Source organism: Pseudorca crassidens, chromosome 16 (assembly GCF_039906515.1).
Source record: "Pseudorca crassidens isolate mPseCra1 chromosome 16, mPseCra1.hap1, whole genome shotgun sequence".
Taxonomy (NCBI): Eukaryota; Metazoa; Chordata; class Mammalia; order Artiodactyla; family Delphinidae; genus Pseudorca; species Pseudorca crassidens.
This window is the reverse complement of record NC_090311.1, coordinates 19,906,489-19,926,449: the sequence shown is the minus strand read 5'-3', so window position 1 is coordinate 19,926,449 and position 19,961 is coordinate 19,906,489. Positions and strand designations below refer to the sequence as shown.

General features: G+C 38.0%; 1 protein-coding gene across 8 annotated transcripts in view; it reads left to right on the top strand.

The window, feature by feature from the left end:
• Window positions 1-19,961, top strand: part of ADD3 (adducin 3) — a 125,274-nt gene that overhangs the window by 48,756 nt on the left and 56,557 nt on the right. The window lies entirely within an intron of this gene.

Below are 19,961 nucleotides of genomic sequence, written 5' to 3'. Positions count from 1 at the left end.
TATTGTAAACTAGAAGGCACTATACATAAAAGGGGCTACGTAATCTTTTTGCTATCTAGACTTTCTTTGCACAGTATGTTTTATTAGATGACATAAAAGCTCATCATACCAATTTTCTTAATGGAATTAGACAGTAATGGTAAAATGGAACACTTATTGTAAATCCAAGCTAACCACTAAGAAATCTTTTGGCCTAGCTAAACATGCAGACTATTATAGTGCCTGTGGTAGCATACGAGCTTATGACCGGAAGGCTCTTGAATTGCAAACAGGTTTTTATACATCAACAAAGACATTAATCCAAAAATCACATCACAACCCCAAATGTTCTTAATGAGATGACTAGCTGCATAACTGTCACCCTCCCTCTGTTCCAAGGCTTAGACCTGGAGGGAAAGCCTTAATCCTTGAGCTGACATAATTCAAAAGGGTTCTGATGAGCCTCACATAATTAGTTCCATGAATAAATTGCATACCCAGAGTGACTTCCATTTTGTATTTCCAAACTTTCTGTTCCTGGATTGAATGGTATGTTTTCTAATCAGCTGGTTCCTTTAATGATCAATTTCAGGCACAAACAGTAATACTTATAAAAAGCAGGAAAGTACAGGTGAGACCTAGCAAGATTTAAAAAAATTAGTCTCGGGGGCTTCCCTGGTGGCGCAGTGGTTGAGAGTCCGCCTGCCGATGCGGGGGACGCGGGTTCGTGCCCTGGTCTGGGAAGATCCCACATGCCGCGGAGCGGCTGGGCCCGTGGGCCATGGCCGCTGGGCCTGTGCGTCTGGAGTCTGTGCTCCGCAACGGGGGAGGCCACAACACTGAGAGGCCCGCGTACCGAAAAAAAAAAAAAAAAAAAAATTAGTGTTGACCTTTTATATTGGGAATTAAAATTATTTTGAAGGTTACAGCCCAGCTGAAATTGAGGATTTTTCCCCCCTTCACAAACAATAGTGGATACAATTTTTAGAAGTAGGAGAATACCTTTCCTTATGCTTTGGGAAGAAATATAATTTTTTGCAAAATAATTCCAGGCTTTGGTATAGAAAGTGAAAAATGCACTTTGTGGTTTAGGGTGTTAATTTGTTCTGACCAAGAGTTAACAGAGGCAATGGGAAATGGACAAATCAGATTTTTCATCCAGTCAACACTGAATAGATTCACAAAAGTATTGAATTTAAAACACTGGCATAAATTTAAAATCCAACCCTCCAACCCCTCCCAAGTGAAACTTGATGAAGTTACTTTATAGCTCACCTTCCTCAGAGGTACCCTCATCATGTATCTAGAACAAATGGAAAACTCTTTCTTTTGATTGGTTTTCTTCAGCTTCCAAAAGGACTGTTTGGACAGTGGCGATACTAATGGGAAGATAGAATTATAATCAGATTATTTTGGTTCTTTCCAGACCCATGTCTTTATTAGAAAGTTGTTTGGATTCCTGTGGTCAGTGTTATAAGGAAACACTAGGTTATTAACAGTGGTTAATAGGTTATTTCCAATGATTTCCTCAAGAGTTTCTTTGGTGGCAAAATCCTTTGATGCCTTTATTGATAAGAGGTGGGGTGAGGGTAGACACTCAGTGACACAGACTCTTAAGAAATCTGTGATACTTGCATATTCTTCCCTTACACCCCTAGCTCTCCCCTTCACTACCCCATCCCACCCAACACTTTTCTAATTGGTTATTATGTGACAACTAACCTTTCTCTGTGTATTACATTGTTGTTATGTATCCAAAAATAATTGCCAGTAATTTTCCCTAATAGCTTGCTCTGGAAACTTCTTCCTTTGAAAAGATGTGGGAAAGCATTTTTACTTAACCAAAAGGTGTCTTTGTTTTTTGCCACTAGATCTCTTTATCTCTCTACTCACAGATTAAAGAAAGATGTCTTCAATTTGGAATGTATTCTGTGTAATGTGGGTTGAACTTTGTACATAAACATGTCAAAAGAGATTAAATGTATTGTTTGGTTAACAGGCAATATACTATAATGAATGGTTCTACCACCTTAGAAATGGTGATTTTTGTGGTGTCTGTGTATGATGTTACTTTTCCAATAGTTATTTTTAAATCATGGACTATTACCAAGTACATTCTTGGGACATACTAATGGGACATGCCTAAAGCATTTAGAATATTTACTTCGAAGAGAAAAGATGTATACTAAAAACTGAGTGTGGTGGATATTACAACACATGGTATAAATATTGAGAAATGCTTGTGACTCACACGTGAAATGAAAACAACCAGGAAGGGATCAGTGACATGCCTGAAGGATTTGGCTGTAAAGTCTGATGGATATAGTGAACTGGAGGAGCACAAGGGTTTGTAAACTAGGTAATGACAGACTTTCTAGATGCAACTTTTAAGATAGCATCAAGTATATTCTCTAGAAAGATCTGTGCAGGTCTAGAATGAGAACTCTTCAGAATTTTATAAATCAGCTTTTATGAGATATTTAGGTGCAGGGAATGACCTTTCATGGTGAAAAATGTAGTTCCATTTTGCTCTTACTAGTTAATTTAAATTGCTTTTTAAATAAACATATAGAAATATGAAAAAGGGACTATACTTTGCTTTATAAAGGACTTTAATTTTGTCTGTCTTTTGGCTTTTGTTCCCTTTAATTCCACAACATTATTAATAATACCTACCTTTGGATTTGGGCATTTCCTAATGATTTTACCTGTATTCTTCCCATTGAGAACCAAAACATCTTGATTTTGGATTATTTTGTTTTATCAAACATATACTTGAGTTAATGGTGCCTAACCCCTTCTTGCTAATTTGAACCTCAGTGTGACTTTTTGATCCTAAGATTTAAGAAAATGATCCAATAAGCAGAATTTTTTAGACAATTAAGTTCTTATGCTATGATTATCATATTATAGAAGCACCTCTATATGCTTCATGTGTGTCAGCATATTCCAAGATGACTCTTTTGTCCCCACTTATCCCAGATGTCCTAGCAGAAGGCAGAAAAGGCAAGCTTGGTAGCCCCCCCCCCCACAAGAATTGTATTTTGACTAGGGTGAGGGGTGGGGGAGTTGCTGATGTGGATAGCAAGTAAATCTCACCTCCCCACTAAGAAAATTGTCCTGTACGCCCAATGAATCTTCTTACTTTGGGATGGTAGGATTGGGAGAAGAACATAGAGGAATCTATTTCTAGGAATTCTTTATTTTTATCTTCATTTCTTCAATGAGAACTGATGTGCCAGTTCACTGGTACTCAAATATGACTTTTCTTTGAAGTCATCTAGGAAGCTTAAAAAAATACTGATGTTTGGGTCTCACCCCCAAGATTCTGATTTAAATGGAATGGGATGCAGCCTGGGATTTTTAAAATCTCCTCATGTGATTCTGTTTTGCAGTAAAGTTTTAAAATCACTGCTACTATTCAGTACAACAAAACTAGACAAAGCAATTTTTAAAATATATCCTTCACAGTTGTGACTAGTTTAAGTTCAGAGAGGGCAGGAAGCTTGTACTCCACTGTGTCTCAAACATGTAAACTGGTATCTAGTGCAGGGTAGGCACTCAGAGAATACTTTTTGCTGAATGAAAGAATATGCTTAAGAGTTAGTGTAATTTATTTAAAGAACAAACCATTTAAGCATCAATTCTTTGAAATAATCTGAACTATAAGAACTTGTGATAAGTTAGTGATAAAACAAGGATCCTTTTTGTGTGTGTGTGTGTAAGAAAAACTGAAACTAGACATTTATTTTTTTTAATATATATAAAAATCCCTGCATGAATATAAAGTGCAAATAGGTTCTTATCATTCCCCTTAAGCCTATTTGCACTTGAGATAACCCCCTGGGGCAAAATGATTATCCCACTAAGGCTAACTCCTACCATGTGAAACATTTCCATGGTTTAGTTGTTTTCTCCTTTATCTCTTGAAAAAGATTTTTTTCTGCTTGCTGTATTCATGTATTTTGCTTCTCGTGTGTGTGTGTGTGTGTGTGTGTGTGTGTGTGTGTGTGTGTGTGCGCGCGCACGCGCGCGCGCGTGCATGTGTGTGTTTTAATAAAGGCTGTGCTCTGTCTCCTTTCTTCAGGAAACACCTTTTTTTCTGTGTGATACAGTCAGTTTTTGTCATTTCCACTTTAATGTGAACTAAGAAGTCATCCTTTTCCTGTGAAAAGGAAATTTCCCAGCTGTTCATAAATTGTGGAGCCTGTGGTGGCAGAGGGCAAAATCTCAGAAAGAGTTCCTTCTCTCCATTCCACATGTTTTTTTCATTGCTTTTTCCATACAGCTGATCTTTTCATTTCTAATGTGTATCATCTAATTGACAAGATGGTGACTTCCTGTTTGACTTCCTGTTTGAGAGTGAGCTCTGTTTTTGTGTGTCAGACCCATGGTGATAACACTTTGTAAGGATTGTGGCAACACTGGTGTGCTCTCCTCCTGTTGATTTAAAAGGTAAGCTGGGAAAATCAAGCAATTAAAAGGGGTATTCTTTTGAAAGTAATTCTATAGTGTTTTCTTGGTTAAAATGCTCACCGCTTCCTCCCTTCTCTAAGCACACCCATTTGAGCACATCCCTATTTCCTTTGTTTTGAGCCTGTCTTATTTATATACGCAGAATTACCATTTGCAATATGATCTCCTGTTGATTCACCTGAGCACCTCTAATCAGCATCCAAGTATCCAGCTAACTGACTTTTTCAGTATCAAACCCATTCTAAAGTGCAGCTATGTATAAAATAGATAACTAATGAGAGCATACTGTATAGCACAGGGAACTCTGCTTAATGCACTGTGGTGACCTGAATGGGAAGGAAGTCCAAAAGGGAGGGGGTATATGTATATGTATGGCTATTTCATTTTGCTGTACAGTAGAAACTAACACAACATTGTAAAGCGACTATACTCCAATAAAAATTAACTAAAAAAAAATCAAGTGGAGCTATAGGAAGGATCTGCTGTACTACTGCTAAATTACCATTGGTCCCAGATATACCGTTGCTTTTGCTCATGCTGCTGCTAGTGCCTAGAACACTCTCTCACTGCTTCTTTGCTTGGCTAACTCTTATCCTTTTAAATTATAATTTATAAATCAAATATATATAATTTATAAGTCTCATAAACATTGTATATATTATAATCACATGTTAGCTCCACTATGAAATGCTCCCTTTTCCACCTCTGTTGCCCTGGACCTGGGTTAGGTGTCTTGTTTGTGAGCTTACATAGTGTCCTGCAAAGGATATGAAAGGAAATTCTATTTTTTTTAGCTATATTTTGATGCCATGGAAACAACTTTCAGAAATGGGAAACTAAAGATCATTCATACAAATATGAATTTCTTAAGAGCCAAGGCTGGTTTTGTCATTCTTACTACAACCTCTTTCCTCAGAGGAGTAAAACCAACATAGGTTTTTTATTTGGGGACGTCATGGTTAAAGGTTATTCTTGTGGACTCTCAAAAATACTTGTCATCCATAGACTACTGACACTTCATCAAGGCTATTTGAATGGGTGTGTTCAACACAGGCCTGGTCAAAGGGTGAGTGTGTGCTGAATATGTGAAGGGAAGGGAATAGAATTGGGGCTTGGGAATATTTATACTTTTTAGATTGCTACTTCCTGTTCAGCTAAGGAGAGTCCTATAACTTTGCTGTTAGCTAAGGAGATAGTCCCGTAAGCTTGACAGATCACAGCTGTATCCTGTACTTTGTGTGAAAATATATTTGCTTTCCCTCCTGTTCATTTTTCTAATTTCTTAATATATTAAAGTTTATTCCAGTGTTGCATGGAGCAAGGGGTTGGATATATGCCCAGATTAGAATGTGAACATGAGTAAAATACTGGGTTAGAGGCAGAGAGTGAATTAAATATGGAATATGTGTGCTGCAAAGACTGAATGACAAGGAGAAACCCCTTCTGAATAAATTTTTTTAAAGAAGGTCCCAAGAACATTTAGAAGTTTTCATGCTATAATTGAAGCAGTTCTATTTCTTTTATAAACCAGACAATTCCTTTACAAAGAACTAAATACTTGCTCTGTATTGTAACTATTCTACCACTTTATTCTCTCTTAAAGCTTCAGAACAACCTCAGGATATTACACCTTTCATCTTACCATCCTAAAAATCTTTGATTGCCACTGGAACAATGCTAATTACCCAGAGGTCCTTCCTTCTTTGGGATTTATATTCTAATGTCTGTTACACTGATAAGTTGCTCTCAACAGTGCAAATTCATTTTTTGACATTAAACAGATAGCTTGGAAATGTTTTTCAGTATCTCATCTCAGTTGGGATGGAATGGTTCATTGATGATTCAGCAGAATGACAATCAACAAGTTCCATAGGAAAGAGGATTCCAATTTGAGCATTCTTTCCTTAATGGCAACTTTAACTTTTATGGTAAGAGTGGAAAGAGTACTGGCCTGAAGTCAGGAGATGAGTACTCTGTGTGACCTTAGGTAGCAGCCTTAGGGCCCTGAATTCTCACAGGTGAAAAGAGAGAATTGGACTAGATGACCTTAAAGGTCCCTTCAGGTGTATTTTACATTTTGGGAGCATTAGTTCTCTGCTAGAACAAAGTGCAGCTGTCTCTCTCATTATGTTAATGGCTATTTCTCCAAACACCCACTATATCATATGAAAGATGAAAAGAAGGTAAGCCAGTTGAGCTTTTTGATTTAGAAGGAGGAAGCCACAGTGTTCCAGATGGTTAGGCCCATCCAGCAGAGCCACAAACTACAGCCAAAGTAGACTCAGGTAAGGCTGATGGCCTCCTGACACTGTAGGTAGTGGACTGGTGGTAGGGGCTAATGGATTGACTTATTCAGTGACACTCACTTTTATTGGAGTAGGACATTGCAGAAAAGGATTGTCTTCTTTTTCACTTACTGCTAGTTGGCCTTGGGGAAGTCTAAGTGAGAGAATTGACTGGAGTTAAGCCTTCCTTTGGGAACACAGAATGAGAGCATCTTCAAGAAGTATTTTTATAAGGAGTGAAGCAAATTGGTGCTATACTTCACACAGAGTAAACTTCCTGTAATGCACATAGTTGCTGTAATACACAGATGAAATCCAGGTGCTTGTAGAGAAATAAGGAATATCCATTTGTATGGAGATCTACCATAGCAAATAGACTGGATTAATGAAGGATTAACTTTGCTTTTTTAAAATATATATATTTATTTATTTTATTGAGATATAATTGACATACAACACTGTTAGTTTTAGGTATACAGCATAATGATTCAATATTTGTATATGCTTTTTTTTGCTACAGAGAGGAGGCTTTTCTCTCTTTTAAATTGTTTTAATTTTTTCAAGTATAAGTTAAACATAACATAGAAAAATGCACAAATCATAAGATACTACAGCTTGGTGAATATACACAGAGTGAACCCTGTGTAACCTCACCTAGATCAAGAAACGGAACACCAGGAACACCCTGATATGCCTTCTCAGGCGTTTCCTCCTCCCTGCAAGGTAGCTGTAATCCTGACGTACCATAGCTTAGCGTTGCTTCCTTCTGAGTTTTGTATTAATGGAATTACTCACTGTCTACTCTTTTGTATCTGGCTTCTTTTGCTCAACAATTTTTTCCCCATGTTGTTGCATGTAACAATAGTTCATTCTCATTGTGTGTATTCCATTACATGAACATACAATAATCTACCCATTTTGTTGATGGCCATTCAGATTGCTTCCAGTTTTTAGCTATTAAAAACAATTCTGCCATGAACATTTTTGTGTTGTTTTTGGTGTTCCTATGTATGTTTTTCTGTTGAATCTGTTCCTGGGAGAGGAGTGGCTGGATTACAGGGCAGGTGTGTGTCCAGCTTTTGTAGATAATGCCAAACAATTTTCTAAAATATCTGTACTAATTGCACAAGGACTTGTAGTGTTCAGGAGTCCCAGATGCTCCACATCCTTGCCGATACTTGATATTAACAGCCTATGGTGTTTGTTTTCATTTTAACCTTATTGGTAGATAGCAGTATCTCATTATGATTCTAATTTGTATTTTCCTGATGACTAATGATGTTGGGCACTTCTTTATGTATTTATTGGTCATTTAGATACTCTCTTTTGTGAAGTGCCTATTCAGATCTTTTACTAATAGGCAGAATTAGGGTGTCATGTTTTATTAGTACTGATTTTAGTGGTTTTGAAAATATTCTAGACAAAGGTAATAGCTCTCCCCTTCTGACCAATATAAGGATCTTAAAACAGTTTAACTCTTATTCTCCATTCCAATCTTATGTGATGGGGTTTTAGTTCTTGTTTTTAACCCCCTACATTTGTTGTTGGAATTGTTTTATATAACATTTTTGAAATTACTCACTTGTTTACTAGTTTCTTCCCTCACTCCTTCTTCCATCTCAGCTCTTCCTTCCAGTTTTAATTTCTTTCTGAAATTAATCCTTTGAAAGTTCCTTTAATGAGCTTATCGAACACTTTAGTGAGACAGTGTTTTATTTTACTTACTCTTGATAGTTTTGTTCGATATGCAGTTCTAGACTGACAGTTATCTTCTCTCAGCACTTTGTAAATATTATTTCTGTCTTACGACATATATTTATTTTTTCTTTTGAGATCTACTGCAAATCTAATTGTCAGTCCTTCAGATGATTTGTCTCTGGACAGCTGTGGAAAACTTCTAGGCATGATCTCCTCGAACATGACCTCTGTCCTATTTCCTCTTTAGGAATTCCAGTACGTTGGACTTCTTTATTTTCTATGTTTCTTAGCCTCTCTTTTACATATTCCATCTCTCTGTGCTTCAGTCTGGCTAGTTTTTTCAAATCTGTATTCCAGCTTATTCTCTTTCCACTTGGGTCTAGTCTACTGTTTATTCCATTCATTACGTTTTTTTCAATTATTCAGTAGTTTTTCAAATCTATTGGTCTTTATAACAACTTGTTTCTTTCTCATGCTTCTAATTCTATCTTTAAGGATTTTGAACATGGTAAAGATACTCATTTTACAGTCTATGTCTCAGTATTCTATTGTCCGCAGTTCTGGGCATGGGGGAGGTGTCAAATTCTATTCTGTTGTTTCTGCTGACTTTTGTTTAATGTGGTTAGTTTACGCATGTGCTTTGTAATTCTGAATTTTTAACTTGGCAGGATTTTATCTGTGGGAATCCTTAGGTGGCCCACTTTTGAGAGCACCTTTCTCCAAATATATCTGTTTCCTTTACGCCAGGTGTCTGGTGGGGGTGTAAGACCACTTCAGGTTATTCTTTTGGCGTGGGGTTTTGTGGCCCATGATGGTGTGTAAATTCAAATCCCGAGTTCTTGGGAGGATAGACCTGTTGTTACAGATTCTCAGGAGAGGTTTTTCTTTTCCCACTCAGTGCTCTGGAGAAGACAGATAAGGCTTTTTGGTGGTTGTTTGTGTGTGTGTGTTTTAAATTCCCTCTGTTTGTGGACAGATTGTTTTTTTTTGTTGTTGTTGTTGTTGTTTTGGTCTACCTTTTTTTTTTTTTTAATTTTATTTATTTATTTATGGCTGTGTTGGCTCTTTGTTTCTGTGCGAGGGTTTCTCCAGTTGCGGCAAGTGGGGGCCACTCCTCATCGCGGTGCGCGGGCCTCTCACTATCGCGGCCTCTCTTGTTGCGGAGCACAGGCTCCAGACGCGCAGGCTCAGTAATTATGACTCACGGGGCTAGTTGCTCCACGGTATGTGGGATCTTCGCAGACCAGGGCTCGAACCCGTGTCCCCTGCATTGGCAGGCAGATTCTCAACCACTGCGCCACCAGGGAAGCCTCCTGGTCGACCTTTTAACTGAGGGTATTACCCTTCAGGATTCTGACTTTTGAGGGGAGGGTGGTGGCAGGGCGGTCTAATAACTCCCTGCTTTCTGGAAAGAACTCTCTTTCTGTCTACCCCTGTAAGTTGTGACTTGAAGAAAACTTGATTTCTGATTTAGCAGTTTTTTCTTCATAACACCGTTTTCAGAAGACTAGGCAACTTCTACTTTTTCCTTTTGATCCAATTTACCCTGGTAAATTGATTGACTATGATTAGGAATTCTTTCATAAGTTTTAAGCTGTTTGTATTGCTTTGTGATGTAATTAAATGTCTAGTTTTTTTGAAATTACTGAAATAAAAGTATTTCCGGGCTTCCCTGGTGGCGCAGTGGTTGAGAGTCCGCCTGCCGATGCAGGGGACACGGGTTCGTGCCCCGGTCTGGGAAGATCCCACATGCCGCGGAGCGGCTGGGCCCGTGAGCCATGGCCACTGAGCCTGCACGTCCGGAGCCTGTGCTCCGCAACGGGAGAGGCCACAACAGTGAGAGGCCCGCATACCGCAAAAAAAAAAAAAAAAAAAGAAGTATTTCCATGAGTATTTCTTAATAGTGGTATGATCTATGTAATGACTTTATATTGAGAGAGGTTTGCTCCTTTGAGCCCTATCTACAAATTTTTGTTGTTCAATCGAGTCAGAATGCTAAAGCTGCAGCTGGTTGCTCTGTTCTGACTGTACTAAAAACACTGGTCTAGGTGCTCTGATGGCTTAACTGGTTTATCAGGTACATCTTTTGTGTCATGACAAAGGCAAACACTTGACTATACAGTATCCCTTTTCCAATTCCTGTAGGAAGGTATTCATTAATGCCTAGACGAATGAAGAGATGTGATTAATGGAGTAAATCATCTGCAAAAAGCTTGAAATATCTCTTATTCAGCTTTCATTTCTGAGAGTGTAGCAAATGTAATAAATAGCTGTTAAACTTTAAATTGAAGAAAGTAATTTGCTTGTGGTAGAAGGCCTACCCAAAATCCGTTCTGTAATTTGTAGCCACATGATTGAAAAATATAGTAGTAAATGTATATTATCTTATTGCTTCCCACTTCCAGTTTTTTTTTTTTTTTTTTTTTAACAGCAACTCCAAAGGTACTGTTTGGACCTTCTTTTTCCCCTCCCTCTCCCCTTTTTATTTAAAACATCATGTCATTTATTATATTGGACCAGCAGGAATCAGTTTAAAGGACTTGAGAGCTGTTTTAGATTAATGGCTTGGCAACTTGGAAATAGCCCACTGGAGTCACAGTCCTGCTTATCTTGGAGTAAGTTTTTAAAACTCAGCCATTGAGAATTGTTTCTGTAAGCTGCCAAATCAAAAGTTGGATTGAAGAAAAACTACACTGATCCACACCCCCCCAAATTCTCATCAGTATACTTTGCCGGCATCTTGTTGTCTGAAGGATGGTGTAGTCCACAGGATAAAAAGCTTTATCATGACAATCCATAAATGACGTGGCCCTGGATTTACATGGACTTTATAGTGTTTTTCCTCAAAGGTCTCAATTTTTCATTTTCATATATAAGGTAGTTACTTCTCTTTTTCGTTTAATAGTTTTAAAAATGATAGCCATTTATTATATCCTACCTTTTTCTATATTAGAAAAACACCCCTTTTTCCTTCTCCCATTTGTAGGATTGCTCAACCTTTCAGTTAAACAAAACCAAAATTGTTCACTTGCTCAGTGTTCCACCCCCTTGAATAAGCCGCATAGCTCCATGTGGGTGTGCCGGCCTCAGACTGCTGCGACAGTTACATGATCCTCCTTATCTCTTGGCTCCGTAGTTGTCTCTTCATCTACTGTCTTAGCTCCTCCTTTTTCCTCTTCCACCCAGTTTTTATACTGCTCTAGTCACCTCCCTTCTCAAAGGCTCAAGAGCAGTTCTCATAAGGTTTTGTTTTTCCCTTTTCTCTCAATATTTTGAGGAAGTTACTTACACACTGTCCAAAGATACATGTTTCATTGCGAAATTCCTACACTAGGATTAAACCTCTTAGTTCAAACATTTTGCAGGAGGTCTTTATTTTCTTTTTTGTCAGAGCTTAGGTATTATATGTGTGAATTCATGAATATAAAGTACAGATAGTGCTTGCTTTATGTAAAATATGTGCTCTAAAAAATTGGCTGTATCCTAATATAATATATTAAATGCAGGGGAGATTACTATTTAAAAGAACCTGGCAAAGGAATCTTTAGAATAAAGAAGTCACATAATATAAGTAATCCTACTTTAATTTTTCTGTTTTAGATTTTTTTCACTGAGGCTGTCGTATAGTGTGCGTTGTAAATGATCTTCATAATACTCTCCATAAAAATGGGAGATTTGTTACTTATGTGTACTTTGATGTGGAAACATATCTTAAATTTTAACTTTACGGCATTTTCACATCAATAGTAACTTGATCAAAATGGGTGGTCTGTTCTCAGCAATTTAACATGGCATTCTTTTCACCTTTCATCAGATTAGCCAAATTTTCCAACCACGTATGTATCAGCATCTTTCTGGGCCAGTGAACTTGAGCATTTAGGTGCCTTACAAACACAATGCTTGTGATCAGTTGTGTTTTTCTTTTTTTTCCTAGCCCCTCCCATTGAATCAACCATGCTTTATGCTTGATACCATTAAGGCTTTGAGCTCATAGGGTGTGGTATATCTGTGCCAGGTTGACCAAGTCTTTGTTTACTGACCTTTGTGTTAACCTAGGGCATTCTTAAGCCTCCTTTCATGATGATACGGTGGCAGATTGCAGTTGGACTGGCTTCAAGATAATTGGTCTTACTTATTTCTAAGTCATTGGTTAGTGCAGTGTTAAGAACAAGCATTGTTCCAAGAAAGGATATAAATGGCTTTTGAGTTTCTTTTCTTAGCATGCAAATCAAAAGGTTAGAGTGAAAGCAAAAGCACATGGTACAAAACTGTATGGTTTGCTAGTAGATTGTAGGGTTCCTCTAGCTTAAATTATACGAACCACTGTTAAGCTGTTAACTAGTGACAATTTTGATTTCCTTTTTGTATTAATGGATCTGTAATACTTTTATTCAAAGTAAAACCATGTGATAAAGGACAGGTTTATTAAGTATGCTGCTTTGCATACCTGTCTGCCCCCCACCCCTCATACCTACTCATCCTTTTAAGACCAGACTCCAGTGTAACTTCTCAGGAATCTTTCATATTGGCTCCTTTCTGAGTTTGTAATACATCTATAATAATACAGTGTACTATATAAATTTTTAAGAAACTGTCTCTCCCTTCTTCCTCCCCAAACCCACTAAGTTGCTAGTATTTTAGAATCAGGGATCATGTCTCATTCATGTCTTGCATTCTCCAACTGTACCACCTCCTCAGTTGTAGCACATGATAGGTGTTGAATGAGTTGTTGTTCAAAGAATAAATGAATTTAAGCAGAAAAGTAGAGAAATTAGTTGATGAATTGACTAACCAACTTAGAATTTAAAGATAATTTTTTAAAATCTAAAATCAGAATAGATTAAAATCAGTATAGTATAGATTTGGCACAGAACAAGTTGATATCCTCCAACTTTAGTAATATTTGGGGGCAGGAAGTATGATGCAGTAAACTGAAGTGTCTCCAGATGCAAAGAAGAGATGTGTTTATAGGCTACTTTTGGTTTTGTGTTTGTTTTTATTTTAATTAAACCTCCTATCATGCTGTCAGTTTGCCTGAGGAAATAGAAAGTTGGCAAATCCACCAACCACCCATGGATACTTTCACTGAGGCATTGAGGAATGGGAGTGAAGATGGGGAGAAAATTCCTAAACCTGTCTCTTGCCCTGTCTTGGAAAGAGCTTATGATGGAATTTGGTGACTCAAAGCTGTTTTAGTTTTAGAGGATGGGATGTGGTTCTTGTCATGGATGGGCAGCACATGCTCTAGAGCAGCAGTCCCCAACCTTTGTGGCACCAGGGGCTGGTTTCCTGGAAGACAATTTTTCCACAGACCGTGGGGTTGGGGGAGGGGGATGATTCAGGCAGTAATGCCAGAGATGGGGAGCAGCAGATGAAGCTTTGCTCACTCGCCCACCGCTCACCCCCTGCTGTGAGGCCTGGTTCCTAACAGGCCACGGATGCTAGACCCCTGCTCCAGAGCTTGATCTTGGAGAAGTGAGATTGTTAGTCCTGTAAATCCTGTGATTTGTCAGCTTGGCCTCCTACCTATCTTATTAGCAGTCTTTGAAGGTAAGTACTTGAATCTGGAAGGAAGAGAATACTTAAATGCCCCAAGATTAAAAAAAAATTTGGTATGTCTTTTTTTTTTACTGGGTAAGTCGTTTGAAATATGACGCGTATTTTTCCAACTAAAGAGTTTTTTCCTCATATTTAGAAAAAGCAACAATTAAAAAATGGCTGCATAGTCCCATACCCTTAGATGGTGCAGATCAAAACAGAAGTAATACTTTTAACAAGAAATTGCATGTGTCATGAATGTTTCGTATGTTGCATGGCCATATTACATTTCATTTTTGCTTGTTTTCTGTTCTGTTTTTGGACTCTTTCTCAAAGCAAAAATTATTTGTGAATGCAGGTTTTTTAATAGCACGTAAATATTTATTCTTCACTTTTTTCTGTGGCTGTTTTTTTTTTTTTCTTTTCGTGTAGTCTTTGCCATCTTTTAAGAGGTGGTTAATGAAATGCATTGTTTTTGGAAGTATTATGCCATAGTTGAGTCAAAGTCACATTTTTTTCCACTTGGAGTTTGGCAACCTTCAGATACAATATAAGCTCACTAGTTCGGTTAATTTTTGTTTTAAATTGGGATCATGCCTAATCTTTAGACCCAATGTTTTACTGAATTTCAGCCTCAGCTCCATTAGACTTAACTCGCCAATCATTGTATGTTATGTTGAATACATTTCTTTTTAATCCAGAAAAAAAGACCTGTTTTGAACATTAACCAAGTCTCAGTTATCCCCAACCTTTTCTATAATATGACTTTTTTATAATTGCTTCCTCTTTAAATCCTGTATTACCTCTTTTGACAGATAACCATCTATCAAATATTAAATAGGCAAAGGACATTATTCATTTACCATCCATAATATTTTTTGAACTTGCCCTGTGCTAGGTCCTGAGGGACCCTGCCTTGCAGGTTCTCACAGCACATGTGAGAACTATATCCATGAACAGCCAATTGTGAGCCAGTGTAATGAGTGCTATGTTGGAGGTAAGCCAGAGGGCTGTGGGACTTGAGGCTTTAAACTTCAAGGTGGAGGCTTCTAGGAAGCTTCCTTCATAAATCCATCTTTGCAAGGGAGGCAAAACCAGGGTATTCCTAAAGGAGAAACTACAGAATGTAGCCAGAGATGCCTGCAGACAAGAGTTCATTTCATCAACTTGGTGAGGCTCTCATTATCTTCTGAAGCATGAACACCATGGTCAGCATTTTTATCCATGTTGTATTATCACTTCGGAGAACAATTAGTTTGGGGGAAAAAAAACCATGCCGAGAGTAAGAGCTACTCTTTCGCACTCCTACGTGTTCTAGGGCCATCTCTGGCTTATGTTTCATGACTCCGGGCGGCGACCTGTTCTGTGAAGATAACTCCTACGTAGAAGTCACACGCCTCTTATCACCTCAGCTTTGGTTTGTTTTTTGTCTAGGCCTTTTTTTCTGCCATTGATTTTTGCTCCCTCTGTTGAATCTCTTGTACTATTTGGTTGCCCCTCAACTGTTTGGGTCTTCTTTAATGCAGAGCCTCCCCACGCGGTGTGTGAAGTAGGCCTAATATGAAAATGACTTGCAATGAAACATCACTACTCTGCTTTTTATCTCCATTGCCACTAGCTGTGTGACCTTATTTGCTTAACCTCCTTGAGTCTCAGTATTCTCATCTATAAAAGGAAGGTAATAGTACTGCCTGATAGGGTTGTCGTGGGTGGTGCATGGGATAAGTATATAAAACACACAGCACACTGAATTATTCCAGTGGCACTTCAGCTGCTTAGTGGCAGTCACTTCTCTGAGAACACAAAAGTTTACACACAATTGGCTTTTAATCTTTTCTAAATTTCATGCCTTTTAATATGCCCTGTGATCATCTCCCTGCCCCCCATTTTTCTGGCACTTTGCTTTCCTTTTTTGGTGAGTGTTCAGACTTAGTTGTTTTGCTACTTTGACCATAACCAGGCATATCCATTCAGCAAATACTTGTGGATGGTTTCAGTGTGCTAAGCTCTGTGCTAGGCTTTGGGATGCAGAGGCGCTCCCATTCAAGTAGGGGAAACACATGGAAGCAGCCAGCTGGGATGAGGAGTTCTGTAATGCTGTTATTTAAAGCGTTATGGAAACACAGATGAAGGAGCTTTAAATTTGTTCTGAGTAGATCAGGAAAGTACGTTAGATTTTAACTGGACCTTCTCTTTTGGTGGATAAAAGGAAGATCAGTCCAGACAGAGGGAGCCGTTTATACAAAGACAGATAAGGATATAAGGTACATATGGTCACTATGAAGTCAAAAGTCTGTGCTTCTCTCCCCCCACCACTCCAGTTCTGTCATAAAGACAAACAGAAAAGGAGTAGCCTTTGTTTTTTTTTTTTAGATGTGAAAAACGGCTTGCCTCAGTGCTGTTATTTTCTTTGCATATATATGCAAAATGAGAGCAAATGTCGGGGTAGCACAAGGACTTAGAAGCAATATGTGAAAGTGCATATTCTTGAACTGTGCTTCGTACTGTCAGTTTTCCCTCCACTTCCTGTGTTTCCTTCCTTTGATCACTTACAATATGCCGGGCACTTTACAAATGTTATCTCCTTTAATCCATAAAACTTTATGAATTAAGATTTTCCTTGTTTTGCAGATGAGAAAACTGAGACTCAAAGGAGTTTAAAAAAAACAAAACCGAAAAACTTGTTTAAGATGTATAGCCTGTAAGTGGTTGAGCGCTTCCTCTGAACCAGCATTATCTCCAAAATTTGTTCTCCTCACCCTAAAATGAAGTGTAGAGCTGCTGCCTAAAAGCCTTAGACTAGGCCCACCCAGTAAATTACTGAGTAGTTGGATGACTGGTACAGGCAGCCAAAGCTTTCTAAGTTTTGTTTCCTTCACCTAAGAAATTGAGTAATTGGAGCAGATGAGTCTACACTTCCTTTTAAGTTTATGATTTCTTCTTTGGCTCCTTCCATCTATTTGGTTCATATCTGATCACTTTGTTCAGCCAAGTGTAAGTTATGTGATGTAGTGGAGAATGTTCTGATGCACAGGTTGCGAAGGCATGACTACTTGGAGTTGTTTAAAATCACTTTTAAAATCAAAATAGTGATTGCCTCTGGGAATGTGGGAGAAGGGGATTGCCTGGGAAGAGGCATGAGAGAACTTTTCTGGGATGAAGGTAATGTTCTATATTTTGACAGGAGTTGGGGTTATACAAGTGTACACTTACATTTCTGTATTTCATTGTATGTACGTTTTACATAAAAGAAAAAAGCGATAAGCAAATACTGAACTCTAGGTAATGATATGTATGCTGAAGTATTTGGGGGAAGTATACTAATGCTTGTAATTTACTTTAAATGCACGAAAGGTGAGGTAGATTAATGGATGGAAAGAGGAATGGGTAGTTGAAGAGATATGTGATAAAATAAGTATAGTACAGTGTTAATGATAGAATCTAGCTAGTGCCTACATGGTGCTTACTGTAAAATTCTTTCAAATTTGCTGTATATGTAAAATTTTTAAGACTAAAATAGTAAATCCATATATATTAGTATTAAATATTATCATAATAAATTGTTGAGGGAAAAAATCACTTTAAATATGAGCTGGCAATTTCGTATCTCCAGCCTCCTCTCCTGAATGGTCTTTGTTAATGCTACCCAAGGCTCTAGTTAGACTATCATGAGTTTAAGTGACCTGATTTCAACAGCTCAGAGAGACCTTTTCTTTCCTCAGCCAGCCTTGTAGGTGGGGAAGTTCCTTCCCTTAGACATTTCAAACTAGTCTGTGTCCCACAGAGCTGAAGTTTGCCAAGCAAAGCTCGTCTCTGTGGCTGTTTGAGTCACTAATAGTTATACCATATTTCTATAAGTTAGTGTCACCATCAGCCAAAGGTTAAACTTTCCTTCTCCTCCCCTTTCCTACCCCAGATATATCCTTGATCAGATGGTGTTTGTTAAGGAAAAAACCCTTTTTTTGGTTTTGTGCTTTGTTTTCAGTCTACCACTTGTTTGAGATGCCTTCTATTTCTTTAACAAATCACACTTCGTGCTTTCACAGCACTTTAGTTGGAGACAGCTTCTCATTGTGCTGGTTTGAGTTCTGGCACTTGAGAGCATCTTCATTCTGAAGATTACAGAATGTCTCTCTCATACTTGGAGCAGAGAGCTTTTCTTCTTTTCACTGGTTAAGCCCTATCCCCTAGTGGTGCCCAAATTGAGTGTGCCATCCAAGTTGTGCTTGAAAATATACTGGCGTTAGGAGTACATGAACTCTTGTGCAGCAAAAGGGGAGAGGGGAGGTGCTTAGAACAATGAATTCAATCATGGGATACCTAGTTTCATATTAAAAAAAAAACAGTAAAATAGCTTAAATATGTTTTGAATTATTTTGTTCTAAAAATGTCATCTTTTTCTTTTCTCTAACTTTCATGACAATAATTAACCACAAGTCATTTTACATACTGAAAACACAAGTTATTTGACTCACTGTATATTTGAAAATACAATGTAACAAAATGACATTTTACAAGACTTAAGTGAAACAGACATTTTGAGATAAAATTGGAGTTGGAGTGCAGGGAGAGAAGGGGATAGAATACTTCTTGAGTTGCACATGAGTTTCTGGCACTCAGTAGAGAGTATTTTTATTTAAAACCCACAAAACTGAATGGGAGAGGAAAGGAGAAATTTGATTACTTGACTGTTACACTAGAAGATTGGATCTGTAAATTTACCTGAATCCCTGAAACGGGCAGGTATTTGTAAGTGCCAAATAATGTCTGAACTAACCAAGAAAAACTTGCTTTTCTGCATGACTGGTGAAAGCATTGGTTCCCAACAACTTTCACGTTTATAAGGATTTTGTTTTGAGGACTAACTACACATTGGGCAAGCAGCTGTGTAGTCCAGAAAGTATTGGCTGGATTTAGTGTACTACGGGCATGTGGATTCCGAGCAATGTCACACCTTGTCTATGCCAATAAATCAGAGTGTCTATTCTTGTTACTAAATCTGATGTCATTGGCAGATTTTCCTCCTTATTGGTAGGGTGATATTCAGACAGGATAATTTTTGTGTGTGTATTTTCCTCTCTCTGTGATTGAGGTGTTTTTATGGTTTCTTTTTCTTTTCTTTCTTAGCTATGAAATAATACTGGCAAGTCCCAAGAAAACTAGATCTGGATTTCATTTTGTCTCTTCAACTCTGTGTGATCTTGCACACATTCCTGACATGTTACAAACAGCTTGTGTCTCTGAATATGCAGTATCAATTTTCAGTGGTGAAAGCCCCAAAAGGAAACAGACTGATTCTTCCATGCACAAACAGCTGGGCAGTTGTGGATGGAATTAATTGCTGATATGTATTGGCTGTGTTTTTCTTCTCTTGTCATTTCCTTTGCAGCTGTGAAAGTGAAGTTTGACTTGAAAACAGACATTTCCAGCAGTGCAAATCCAGAAAGTATCAAGATGGGACTCTTCAAATGTAATATCCAACTGCTATCTTTGAGTTGTTCAGTTTGGGGGTTAGGTGGGCAAGAGCAAGGGATAGCAGCAGGCAATTCATAATTATGTATATGGATGAAAAACATAATTATATCAGGCACTTGGACTATGAAAGGAGGATTTTGGAATGGGTTAACTTATCATGGCAAGAGTGACCTCATAATCCAACAACAGACGAAATCAGTCAGCACCTACCCGCAGGATCCTGAAAGAGGGTGTTCTAGGCCATCTCTCAAAATATTGAAATATTCAATACTCCAGACTGATTTATTGTTCCAGTGTGAGGGAGTAGCAGTTGGAGAGGGTAATGTGACAACATGTATCATTAAAAATATTTTCCTAGTCTTCTCCCAAAGCTATTTCCATTATTTGTTTTAAATTCTATGTAAATGATTATATAGCTTATTTTTTACATGCTTGGGTATTCTACTGAGAAACCTATTTTTTTATTTCATGGGTTATAGGAGTTCCGTTAAAAGTAACTGTTGGTGCGTC